Source organism: Engystomops pustulosus, chromosome 4 (genome assembly GCF_040894005.1).
Source record: "Engystomops pustulosus chromosome 4, aEngPut4.maternal, whole genome shotgun sequence".
NCBI lineage: Eukaryota > Metazoa > Chordata > Amphibia > Anura > Leptodactylidae > Engystomops > Engystomops pustulosus.
In genome coordinates this window covers 49,951,795-49,964,144 of record NC_092414.1, presented here as the reverse complement: position 1 = coordinate 49,964,144, position 12,350 = coordinate 49,951,795, and the positions used below count along the sequence as shown (strand labels likewise).

At 44.6% G+C, this 12,350-nt stretch overlaps 1 protein-coding gene across 2 annotated transcripts in view; it reads right to left on the bottom strand.

Moving 5' to 3' along the window:
* LOC140126425 (uncharacterized) overlaps positions 1-12,350 on the bottom strand; it is a 51,691-nt gene that overhangs the window by 36,661 nt on the left and 2,680 nt on the right. Inside the window, exon 1 of one of the 2 annotated variants that reach the window (XM_072145890.1) lies at positions 11,720-11,963. The exons of the other annotated variant lie outside the window; for it this stretch is intronic. The gene's annotated coding sequence lies outside the window, so the exon portion shown is untranslated. Of the gene's footprint in view, positions 1-11,719; positions 11,964-12,350 lie in introns of those variants that run through there. 2 annotated transcript variants of the gene reach the window in all.

Sequence of the window (12,350 nt, the reverse complement as noted above, 5' to 3'; positions counted from 1 at the left end):
GTGATGTCCTTACGAGTATACAATTTGCTTCCGTTCGAGGGATGAAGTAGGTAAGGGATTCTGGATTTCTGTTGTTGCTGCTTCAAGCGTTGAGCTAGTATCTTACCCGCTTTGTTACTCTATGGCAGTAGTAGGTAGCTTTCAGTTTGGTTAGGCCTTTGTCATACTGGGATAGGAGTAGGTTTCTAAGCTGAAGCCTAAGAGCAGATGGAAGCTCCAGATTGGATTGTGAAGGGTCAGCTTTATTAGCTATGTCTGCACTGTGCAGCTGATCCGTTTGTGTCTTGAGTTGGGATTTCTTAATCTTGTTGTGTGTGCGCTCAAGCCTCATAAAAGTGCCTCTAATATAGATCTTATGTGCGTTCCAGAGTAAAGCAGGGTCTGATATAAGGGGAGAGGTTAAGGTGAAGTACTCGCAAAGTTCTTTTTCAATTTGAGCCTGATGGGAATCATGGGACAGATAAAATGGATTGCATCTCCACATGTAAGTCGGCCAGTCATGTAATCCTGTGTCTACAGTCAAGGACACGGGGGCATAGTCGGACCATTTGATCAGGCCCAGCTTTGCCTCCATTATTTGGGTCAAAGTGTCTCTGTCTGTCAGAATGAGGTCAATAAAAGTATAGGAATTATGTACTAGCGAGTGGAACGAAAAGTCCCTTTCAGTAGTGTTGAGAATTTGCCATGTGTCATATGTCATATTTTCACGATTCCGTGTTGAGTGCAGGCATGCCGCTTCTTACCGTGGAGGTGCAATCCATCTTGAGGTCGGGGTTACATTGAAGTCACCACATATCAAAAGTTTGCCCTGTCTATGTGATAGAATGGCACTCATGACTTGTTGGAAGAAAGAGATCTGCAATTTGCAGATCAAAATAACATATCTACCATTCGTGTCACAGATGGTGTCTGAGATTTGGATGGTTACTGATGATTTTATTGCAATAAGTGCTTGGTTTTTTTTTGCAAAAATGAGCATGGAATATATTTGGGAAGGCGCGGTTATTGGTTCTGGGTGCATCTGCAGTAAGCATATGCGTCTCTTGGACACATAATACGTCACAGGCTGACATCTTAGCCTCATTCCACATTTGTGCCCGTTTATAAGGGCTATTAAGTCTCTTTGCATTGATGGAGGTTACCTTAAGCACCATAAGTGACTTGTGAGAGAAATTCCTCCAGATCTCTTCCCCATCTAATTATATAGTCATACCAGTTGGTGCGTGCATCCTGTGTAAACAAATATAAGAAACACAGAAACAAGCATAAACCTTTACACTCAAAAATGTCCAATGATAGATTTTGAGCTTAGAATATCAGCTCCATTGGACTAAAGTAGAACAGTAGTTTGGTAGGTACCGTACTGAGGTGAGGGAAAAACCACTACTCAAGTCCGCCATGGAATCCATGGAACAAGGGATCCAGTTGTTCTTGCAGCAGTGATTTCCCCGGGCAGATGCAATAGACCACTGGCGCCACTGGTCTCCCTGTGACGGCGGCTGAAGGGATCTCGAGGGGCCAGCCTTTAAGTAACACAAATCCATTTTCTAGTGTCCTTACGATGGTGGTGCCCCTTTTCTTGTGCACAAAGCCCCATTTGTGCAGAATCTTATTGTCCCAGAGGATCTTGGTGATAGGCTGCAGTTGTCTGCGCAACTGTAGTGTTGCCGCAGATAGGTCAGCATATAAAGATACCTCTTGGAAGGGTTCTGGCAAGGAATCCATCTTGCGTGCAAGCTTCATCATTTCTTCCTTAGTAGTATAGAAGTGTATCCTGGCCAGCACATCCCTGGATGTTGTCTCGTCTAGGTGCTTGGGTCTCAGGACCCGATGCGCCCTGTCAATGGTGAGGGCCTACTGGGAGACATCAGGCAGTAGTATTTTGATGAGCTTCTGTATACAACGTGACATTGTTGCAACGAGACCTGTCCTCCAGGTCCGCCATCTTTGCCTGCAACACATGAATTTCTAACTTCAGGTCATAATGTGCATCAATCAGTTTGTTGTGTGAGGTTTGCAATACCCCGAGCTGTTTCTTGATAAGGTCAGTTCTGTTTCCTAGGGATTGTATAGCAGTCCTTTTGAAAGGATTTGCGTAAAATGCATAGCATCACTTTCATAGACGCCTGGGTGAGGGAGGCATCCGTTGCTGGTAGCGCCGCTAGTGGATCTGCATCATCTGCACGGAGCTCTATACCGGAGGGGCTGCATGCTCCCTCCAGTTGCGCTGCCTCACTGTACAGGCGAGGCTGCTGCTAAGCGGGGCTTCGGGCCTGTGGTGACCCTCCCGGCGAGGCCTGTTCTGTGACGCTGACAGAGTTGCCAGTCTCCTCTCTTACTTGGAAGTTTCGGGGCACAGGATTTGCACTGGCTGATTGAGGGGAGGCATGCCTTGGCTGCCACCACAGGTCTCATACCAACCCCCGTGGTGGTCCAGAGCAGGGCCAATTCTAGCCTTTTTGCTACCTGAGGCGAAACTTGAAAATGCTGAACACCCCCCCACCACCACCAGGCACACGCGCGCACAAGCGTGCGTGCTCCTGGTGATGCTACCTTACACACTAGTAGTCAGTCATTAGTCACAGATATTAGTGATCTCTAGTACCTTGTGTGACCATCTACTCCATCTGGAAGGGTACTTCTTTACGCTTTCACAAAGAAATGTCTTCAACTCCATGCAGCACAGCTACCCAAATACCACAGTCACTTACAGTAATGTCCCCCACACAGCCCCACCAGTAAGTAATGTCCTCACACAGCCCCTCAGTAAGTAATGTGGCCACACAGCCCCTCAGTAAGTAATGTGCCCACACAGCCCCCCCCAATAAGTAATGTCCCCACACAGCCCCCCCCAATAAGTAATGTCCCCCACACAGCCCCCCCCAATAAGTAATGTCCCCCACACAGCCCCCCCAGTAAGTAATGTCCCCCACACAGCCCCCCCAGTAAGTAATGTCCCCCACACAGCCCCCCCCAGTAAGTAATGTCCCCCACACAGCCCCCCCCCAGTAAGTAATGTCCCCCACACAGCCCCCCCCAGTAAGTAATGTCCCCCACACAGCCCCCCCCAGTAAGTAATGTCCCCCACACAGCCCCCCCCAGTAAGTAATGTCCCCCACACAGCCCCCCCCAGTAAGTAATGTCCCCCACACAGCCCCCCCCCCGTAAGTAATGTCCCCCACACAGCCCCTCCAGTAAGTAATGTCCCCCACACAGCCCCTCCAGTAAGTAATGTCCCCCACACAGCCCCTCCAGTAAGTAATGTGCCCACACAGCCCCCCCAGTAAGTAATGTGCCCACACAGCCCCCCCAGTAAGTAATGTGCCCACACAGCCCCTCAGTAAGTAATGTCCCCACACAGCCCCCCAGTAAGTAATGTGCCCACACAGCCCCCCAGTAAGTAATGTGCCCACACAGCCCTCAGTAAGTAATGTCCCACACACAGCCCCCCAGTAAGTAATGTCCCCCACACAGCCCCCCAGTAAGTAATTTGCCCACACAGCCCCCAGTAAGTAATGTGCCCACACAGCCCCCAGTAAGTAATGTCCTCACAGCCCCCCTTCCCCAGCCCCTGTCATGTCTCCCCCTCACCTCACTGATGCAGCTCTGTGTGTTCACTGCTTTCCCCGGCAGGTCATGTGACCATGACTTCATCAAAGGTCCTTCAGCCTCTGGGAGTCTAAAGCTACTACTGGAGAAAGCAGTGACTGTACATGGTCTCATCACGATCTGTGTCCTGATCTAGAGATCTCCTACTGTATACACAGCCCCACAAAAAATACAAACATATGTATTCATATGGTGAGCTTGGCTGGGTGCAGCAGTTATGTACTGAGCTTATTCTCGCCCTGTATTCATTTTGTGAGCTTGACTGGGTGCTGCATTTATGTACTGAGCTTTGTTCTGGTCCTGTATTTATATAGTGGCAGTTTAGCTTGGCAGTTTAGTTTTTAGACACTTTTGCAACTGGTATGAAAAAAGTGGTTTTAACATGCCCCAAAAGCCTGCATATTTTCTGCCATGAGCTAAACCAAACCAAATCTGTTACATACAAGGCAGTCGGTCTCACTCTGCAATGTTTAAAGGGAACCTGTCACCAGTATACCCCGATTTTAGCCCTCCACACCTCCCCATAGAGCATTGCATGTACACTACTAAACATGCCCAGTATTTTATATGCCAGCCACACTGCCCAGTCTATTATATGCCATAAACTTGCCCAGTATATAATGTGCCAGTCTGGAACTCACTATACTAATACAGTCAGCCCCCTCACAGGTTTGTATCTGCAGCCTCACCCTGTCAGGAGCAATCACTGACTGAGTGGGAACTGGGAGAATAGACAGAGAGGCGCCGTGGGTTACGCAAACAACGTAACTAGTGCGAGTTGTCAGCGTAGTGTGGCGCATGCGCAGATGAATGCGGGGACCTTGTGGCCGGCACCACTTCATCTGCGCATGTCCGTGCGCAGAGCACAAGCGATGCTGACCGCGCAGGCGCGAGAATGCCAGACGTGGTCAGCGAGAGTTGCGGGCAGCAGGCGGGACGTGAGTAGGTGACGTCAACAGTAGGGCCGAGCAAGGGAGTGTTGAAATGAAGACGAAGGGCGGATGAGGGGCGGTAATATTGATTTGAAAATGCGGGAGTGAGGAGACGTTTCCAGAGGGTGGGGGGAATATACTCCTCTTCAACCCCGCCCATTTGGCGACTGGAGTAGTGAAACTGCACAGGTTTTTCAAAGGTAAAATATAAGTTATCTTTTTCTCTGTAAAGCCAATTTTTGCAACAAAAGATGTTTAGTAGTGTACATGCAATGCTCTATGGGGAAGTGTGGAGGGCTAAAATCGGGGTATACTGGTGACAGGTTCCCTTTAATGTTAGATGCTTCTTATATATCTGCCTATACATGTTTAATATTATGCAAGATCATTTAAGTGTGTTACACTGCAATTAGATATAGTCTGGAATTCTTTCTCGTTACATGAAGAGTGTGCCTAAGGTACTCCAGTCTGACACTGGCTGAGACTATAATCATCTTTACAATGTTGGTACTTCTGTTAAGTAGAAAAGCAGGAACTACTTACATCATAGATCACTATCATGTAAGGAGTTCTGTCCCCAGGAGTGATGTCGGTTTATGCCACAGGACTCTGCGCGGTCCGTGATCCATGGACCAACAACGGTGCTATGAATCGCCCGTTATTGTCCGTTAACGTTTATTTTAATAGCAATCCATTTTATCCAACTATCCGTTATAATGCAAATAATAGATGAACAAACGGAAGTCCAATTGCAAGTCTATTGAAATCAATTGGGCAAATAACAGATCCTCGATTCATCCGCGTTTCAACATAAACTGCAAAACGGAAACCTGAATGCAGATGGTAACTACCCTTGGAAATGTAATTCAGACTCTGTGAGGAGGAGATTCTCCATTTTAACCCTAAGACCACATTCACATTTTGCGTTTTTCTATGCGTTTTTGCATTGTGAAAAAATGCTGCCATGTTTGTTAAATGAAATTAAGATTAATAATAATAAACATTGCAGTGTCTATTACAATCCAAAAACGCATAAAAAAGCAACCAAAATGCATATTAATAAAAAGCATCCAAAAACACATTAAAAAATGTGAACCCCGCCTAAAGCTTGTGTTCAGGTACTCAGCACAAGTTTTGCACTGCTGGTGTTGCTTGTTCCTGATCACAAGTGTTTACACCATGTTTCAAATTAATATGCAAATTGGATTTAAGTGTCATAAAGATTAAAAAAAAAGTTTTTCAATGAAACTCATGAATGATATTGTGTGTCAGGGCTCCTTGGATCGCTTAAATGAATCTCAGATACCTGTGATAAATAGTTTGCCAGGTGAGCCCAAATAAAGGAAAACTACTTAAGGAGGATATTCCACATTACACAGGTTTAAAGTAACATGGGAAAGAAAAAGGATCTCTGCTGCCAAAAAGCATCAAATAATGCAATGCCTCGGACAAGGTATGAAAACATTAGATATTTCACGAAAACTTAAGAGTGATCATCATGGCTGATTCAGAGCACAGACGGGTTTGTGCAGATAAAGTTAGAATGAGGAAGGTTTCTGCCAGGCAATTTCATTGGTTTAAGAGAGCAGCTGCTAAGATGCCATTACAAACCAGCAAACAGATATTTGAAGCAGCTGGTGCCTCTGTAATCAAAATCTCAAGGTATGGGATACTTCAAAGACTTGTGGTGCATTGACCTACTATTTGGCCACCCCTAACCAGTGCTCACAAGCAGAAATGGTAGCAGTGGGCCCAGACATATATAAAGTAATTTTCAAACAGTCTTACTGATGAGTGTCGCGCAACCCTGTATGGTCCAGAAGGATCGAGTAGTGGATGGTTGGTGGATGGGCACCATATTCTAAAAAGGCTGCAGTATCAACAAGGAGGTGGCGAAGCAAGGTTTCGGGTCGGAGTTAGTAGCCGCTGTATTGTTCTTGAAGGTGTAAAAATGACCTCGGCAAAGTACATAGAGTTTCTGAATGACCACTTTCTTGCATGGCACAAAAAGAAGAATCGTGCCTTATGGAGCAAAATCATCTTCATTCATGTCAATGCACCATCTCATGCTGCAAAGTTATCTCTGTGCCATTGGCTGCTATGGGCATAAAAGGAGAGAACCTCATGGTTTGGCCACCATGTTCCCCTGACCTCAACCCTATGGAGAACCTTTGGAGTATCATCAGGCAAAAGATCTATGAGGGTGGGAAGCCTTTCACATCAAAACAGCAGCTCTAAGAGGCTATTCTGACATTATGCAAAGAAATTCAAGATGAAACTCAAGCAGAAAATTGCATTTCAGGCCTGTCACATAGTCAGGTGCCATCCTTCATAATACTTTGGCTTGTCTAAATAGAAAATCAGTTATTGCCTGAGAAATATATACTTATGATGCTGCCAGTATTGCTCAATTCTATACACTGTGCAAATGCATAAATGCATAACGTATTGCCAAACATGTACAACCAAAATGTCTGATAGATCTGAGTTCAGTATTATTGAAACATACAGTATACCCGATTGGCTGGAGCCCCTGCCTGTTCCATCTGGATTGCGTTTTGAAATGCAATCCAGACAAAACATGTGAATGCAGCCTAAATCGGCTAGAGTCAAAAACCTGGGAACAAAGTGAGGTGTGCATGTATGCTACACTCTCCCATTATTATAGAATAGATAGACAAAGACATAAGGAGCGCACTTCCCATGCATTAAATGATAACCAGTGGATTTCTCCTATGGTGTAAACCGACTCTCAGCTGGTCTACACAATGATTGGCATGTAAGATAATGTAGTAGGGATCCTGACAGCTGTCCACGAAAAAAATTGCATCCTTCGTATTCCAGGTTCGCCGGTGGACGGTTTCAACATACATGTATTGCCTATGGAAGGTCCAGAGACCGAACCGAAACACGTGGCTATTTTATTAATAAAACTGGATACTAATTTAATGCCATTTAATGCCATAATTTAATTGCCTTAGGTCCGGAAACTCCCTTCAGAACCGGGTTAATTCCAAGTCTGGTACAAGTGATTTGAATTATTCATGAACCACTTCTTCAAGTGGTCAGTAATTGCCTCAGGGAGTCCTATGATTCTAAAATAGTCTCTATGAGACAAGTCATCAATTTGTGATAAAGCCTTATCCAGTTGAGTTTGTATTTGAGCGCTGATTTATTTGTGCAAAAGTGAAGTCCACTTTAGACTCAATGGGACACATTTACCAAGGGCTTTGCGTCGCACTTTTGTCGGACTGTGCACATTCTTCTAGGCTAAAATGGCTTGCACAGGTATTTATGAAGTGTCTGCGCTGCTAGTGTGTCCCACACAAGCCTTTTGTGGCACAGCTGCGCTAGCTTCCATGCAACACAAATTAGGGGGAAGGCCGCTGGTAAGTCCGACTGATTCAGACCGAGCGCCACATTTAAATGCAAATTGTGTCACACACCGTATGTTAAAGACACACCACAAAAAAGAGAGTGAACTCTGTTGGGCCACTGCAGGGAAGCGAAAGATTCATGATTTCTGGAGCACGATCTTAGTGAATCGCCGCACCCAGCATTATACACGGAAATAGCACATTTATTGCAGTTTCTGACTTTCTAAGTAAATGTTCCCCAAATAGCTTCTATATCATTTCCCAAAGTCTGATCCTTAGTATCAACCTTAATGTTAATATCAAGCTTAAACAATTTCCTGTTGCAGGAGTTGCGCATACAACCTGTAAGGATTTAACCCCCAAAATTCTGATGACCTTCTTGACCCACCTTAGGTGTCTCAGCATTCTGTGACTAAAATCTATATCTGCTATAGCTCTGCCTATAGAGGCAGAAGGGGCTTGTGCAGCCCCTGGCTCATCCTGAGAGGGGCCTGGAGTGTCAGCTTTCTGGGTACTTCAGTAAGGCTCAGTTGGTCCTCGGATAGCTGAGGAGAAGATGCATGGTGGTAATGGCGGGAAATTCTTTGCAGGTTCAGATGCTGATTTTGTCTTCCTTTGGCTTCCCTACGCTATTGGAGCTGACCAAATGGTTCTGTCTCTCCCCAGGAACAAGACAGGTGGAGGTAAGAGCTTTAGTTGGCTTACAATTGCTATCGAGGGGCCTGGTGAGGTACGAAACTCTACAGACCTACTGTCATCTTGAGCGCCTTGTGTATGTACCTCAAATTCAGAGCTGCTTGGCATTGTCTCCACTATTAATATGCTATTATTAGTCTATTGGAGATCATTGATCATAATTCTAGGTTCAGTTAATTCCAGTTCTTTGCCTGATCCTGCTTTATCTTGTGCACAAAGGGTTTCTATATTTCAAACGGCTGTGTTCTGTAAACGCAAATGATAACATCGATTTCTCTTTTCAGCTGTTCTATTGCATTTTAAAATGCATTAAACACCATGTGTGAATGAGTCCTTAGCCTATTAAATAGACTATCCCGTACTATTCCAATGTCCTCTGGGTCTTTATTCTTTTGTATCCCTCTAACCCAAATATTTGTGGGACAGACTCTATTATCCAAGTCCATTTAAATGACCCTTCATTTACATGAGTGTTTAAACATAGGTTGAGAGATGTATGATCTCATACTATTGTGAGTATTTTTCAAACTCTCTACTCTATCCAACAATAGATAAATTAATGGGCAAACATATGTGAAAACATAAATTGGGCTTGTAGAAATATTTTTTTAAAAATTTACTATAAAAAATAAAATTACTATAAATCAAAATTTTAGAAGGACACAGTGAATATGCCCCGACATGTCCCCTACTTATATAACACATGCAGATAGACTATATGTAGGGGACATGTCAGGACATAGCTCTCCCCTCACTACTGCTGATACTAGTACAGACAGTCTGACTCAGTAGGAACAAGAGGTCTGAGCTGAAAGACGGCCTTGAAATGACAGCAGTCTTTGTTATGTAATGACAGCTGAGCCAGACACTTCTGGAAGTAACCAGAATCTCAGAGGGCGGCACCTCCTGAAGAACGTTAAGCTGTCTGCCAAGTCCTAATGTCTTCTCCTTCAGCTGAAGCTGGAACCAGTGTTTCTGCAGGATATAATACGATCTACAGCTATTAAGCACGTCAGAACACAGATAAAACATAGTAAAATAAAGAATAATTATGTGTATTATAAATCAGCATTTGTATTATGGTAGCCGATTCTGTTAAAGGCTTTTAACCTTTGCAATGCAGGGCCATCTAAACTGAAATTTTGGCTAGAAGCCACATTAAGGTCTACTGCAGAAGTTTAATAATCAAAAAATTTTAAAAAACACCCGGTATCTAAACAGTGTAGATTTAGAAAGGTAAGGCTACCTGTACATGAATTGTTACCTTGGGTCGCAATCCTGTTTTTGGAGTCAGTGGGGCACATTTACTATTTGTGTCGCAGGGTCTGCTTTTTTTGCGCACAAACTGCAGGTTTTGATACTGTGATTTTTACATTGTGTCGCAAGGGCTTTATACTTTGGAGGGACGTTCCAGTGCTCAGTCAGACCGTGCGCCAGCTTTAACATGCAAAGTCTGTTGGAGCAAAGCAGGGGGCGCCAGATTCATGAAGAACATGCACCCAAAATCCTGAATCTGGCGCACCCTGCACACTACACAGGCAAATTGCATTTAGTGCACTTTGAACTGCTGTTAGTAAATGTGCGTTTGCAAATGCATGTGGGTGAGGCATAGCCCGATCGCATATTTGTATTGGCAAGTTACCAGTTGCATGAGTTTCAATGAAAATGCATATGCCATTGTGCCGAGCCTAATCCATTTGCATTGCAAAGTCAAGCTACCATCACGAATCTACCTATTAAGGTAGATCTGATCGTAGGTTCCCATTAATATCCTAAACCCTAAACTATCCTTCCTTAACCGTATAACAATTTCTAACCTAATCTACGGTTTATCAAGAGCCTATCTGGAATATTTGCATATGAGTAGATTCCTCATGGTAGTTTTCCTTTAAAGAACTTAGTAGACTTGCATTTTGTGGGTCTAAGCGTGTGACACAAATTGCGATAGAAAAAGGTGTTGGCAAAGTAGCAGTAGAGGGAAAAAAATTGCATCCATATTGCGTAACTGGAAAAAAAAAGTGCGAGTATTGGAAAAGAAATCAGATTGTGGCGCTGACATATAATAAATACGTTATACATTGCACAGCAACATTATAAAAATGGCTGCCAAAAAACTGGAGCAAAGCCAATAATAAATTTCCACCAGTGTCTCTTCAGGATTTTTGTGTATGAAATATGTGCATGAGCTCATAGAAGTATATGGGACCTTTGATCCATTGAAGGAACAGCTAGTTACAGGTCTCAAAAATATTCATCTGCACGAGGGCTGTCACTGACTTTTCAAATACCCCACCTAGGACCAGGAATGAACATAGAACAAGTAACCTTCACATGCTTACAAATGCAATGGAAACGACTGTGCAAAACACGGGTACTGTTACTGATGTGTTACTGATTACCGGTACACATGCATTCCACTTAATATGTAGATGTGATCGGACTGAGACCCTGGCCGCTTGCATTGCGTTTGTAAATGCCACGTGTCACCGCACCCTAAAGCAACAGAACCTAACGGAATTGATGAGCATACAGGTAAAATTGAATCAGCTAATGAATTGGTAGACAACAAGACTTTTGGATCTTCATGAAAGCATAGTATGCAGAGTATCAGCAGGATCTGGCACAATAGGTGCGCTCTTAAACGCTTTGAAAACTTATGCATGTTTACCATGCGTTTGGCTGGTTTGAATCCGTTTTTCTTCATTTCTGGAAGTAAGCAGCTGCTTACACTTCGAGAAATGAAGAAAAACAGATTCAAAGCAGCCACACGCATGTGCAACATCCCCCACCAGGGCCTAGCCTTTTCTTGGGGCCTGGAGGCAGCCGGGGCCCAGAATACTGGAGTGGCTGGCGGTTGCAGCCTAGGCACGCTAGTGACACTGTGCTTGGTATGGGGACCGGAGGGCTGTCCTACAGCATGGCAGGTCTCCAGTTTGTGGTGTGTGCAAGAATAATGGAGGGAGAGGCTGTGGTACTGGTTCTCCCTGGGGCAGCCCTTTAGAGTCTGTAGTATGTGTCCCTGGTAGATAGATGGGGCGCCCTTGATGGTGATACATCCGTAGCAGGGACCAGACGGAGGCAATGTTGTGCATAAAAGTAACTTACAGTTCTTCATTCGAACCAACAGCAGGCAACAGGCCAAATGATTCTGTACAAGTGTAGGTTACTGGAATGATCTTGGAGTTGGGTCACCAGCCTGGATTCAGGGGCAGGCTGGGATGTAGCTGTGTACGATGCTGGAAGCTGCAGCTTTAATTCTGGGTAATGTTCAGTATCAGCCCTGAAGTTGGGCTGACACTAGATCTCTCACTCTTGGTTAGTAGCAGGTGTGCTCAAAGAGATGCTTCTCTGTCAGATGCTGGATCCTAAGAGCGTGTGTCACTTCCTGTCCAGGGGTTTTGTTACTCCCTCTGGTCAGGTGGTGGCTCATTCGCCAATCACACTCCAGCTCACAATTAAGTGCATTGAGGTATATAATTGGATGATAACATTAAGTAACATTAACCCTTGCCTACCAAGGCAGTATCTACCGCTGCACAATTACCTCTTTATTTATATTTATTGTATGATATAAGGGACTTATTTGCAACTACTCCTCTGCCCATGCATTGGCAGGGATGTTGCACATGGTAAATATGCAAAAACGCAAGTGTATGACTACATCCTAATGACCATTGTTCAATGGTGTGGATAAGGCCGGCGCCACACAGGGCGCTTTGTCTGCGCTTGCAAACGC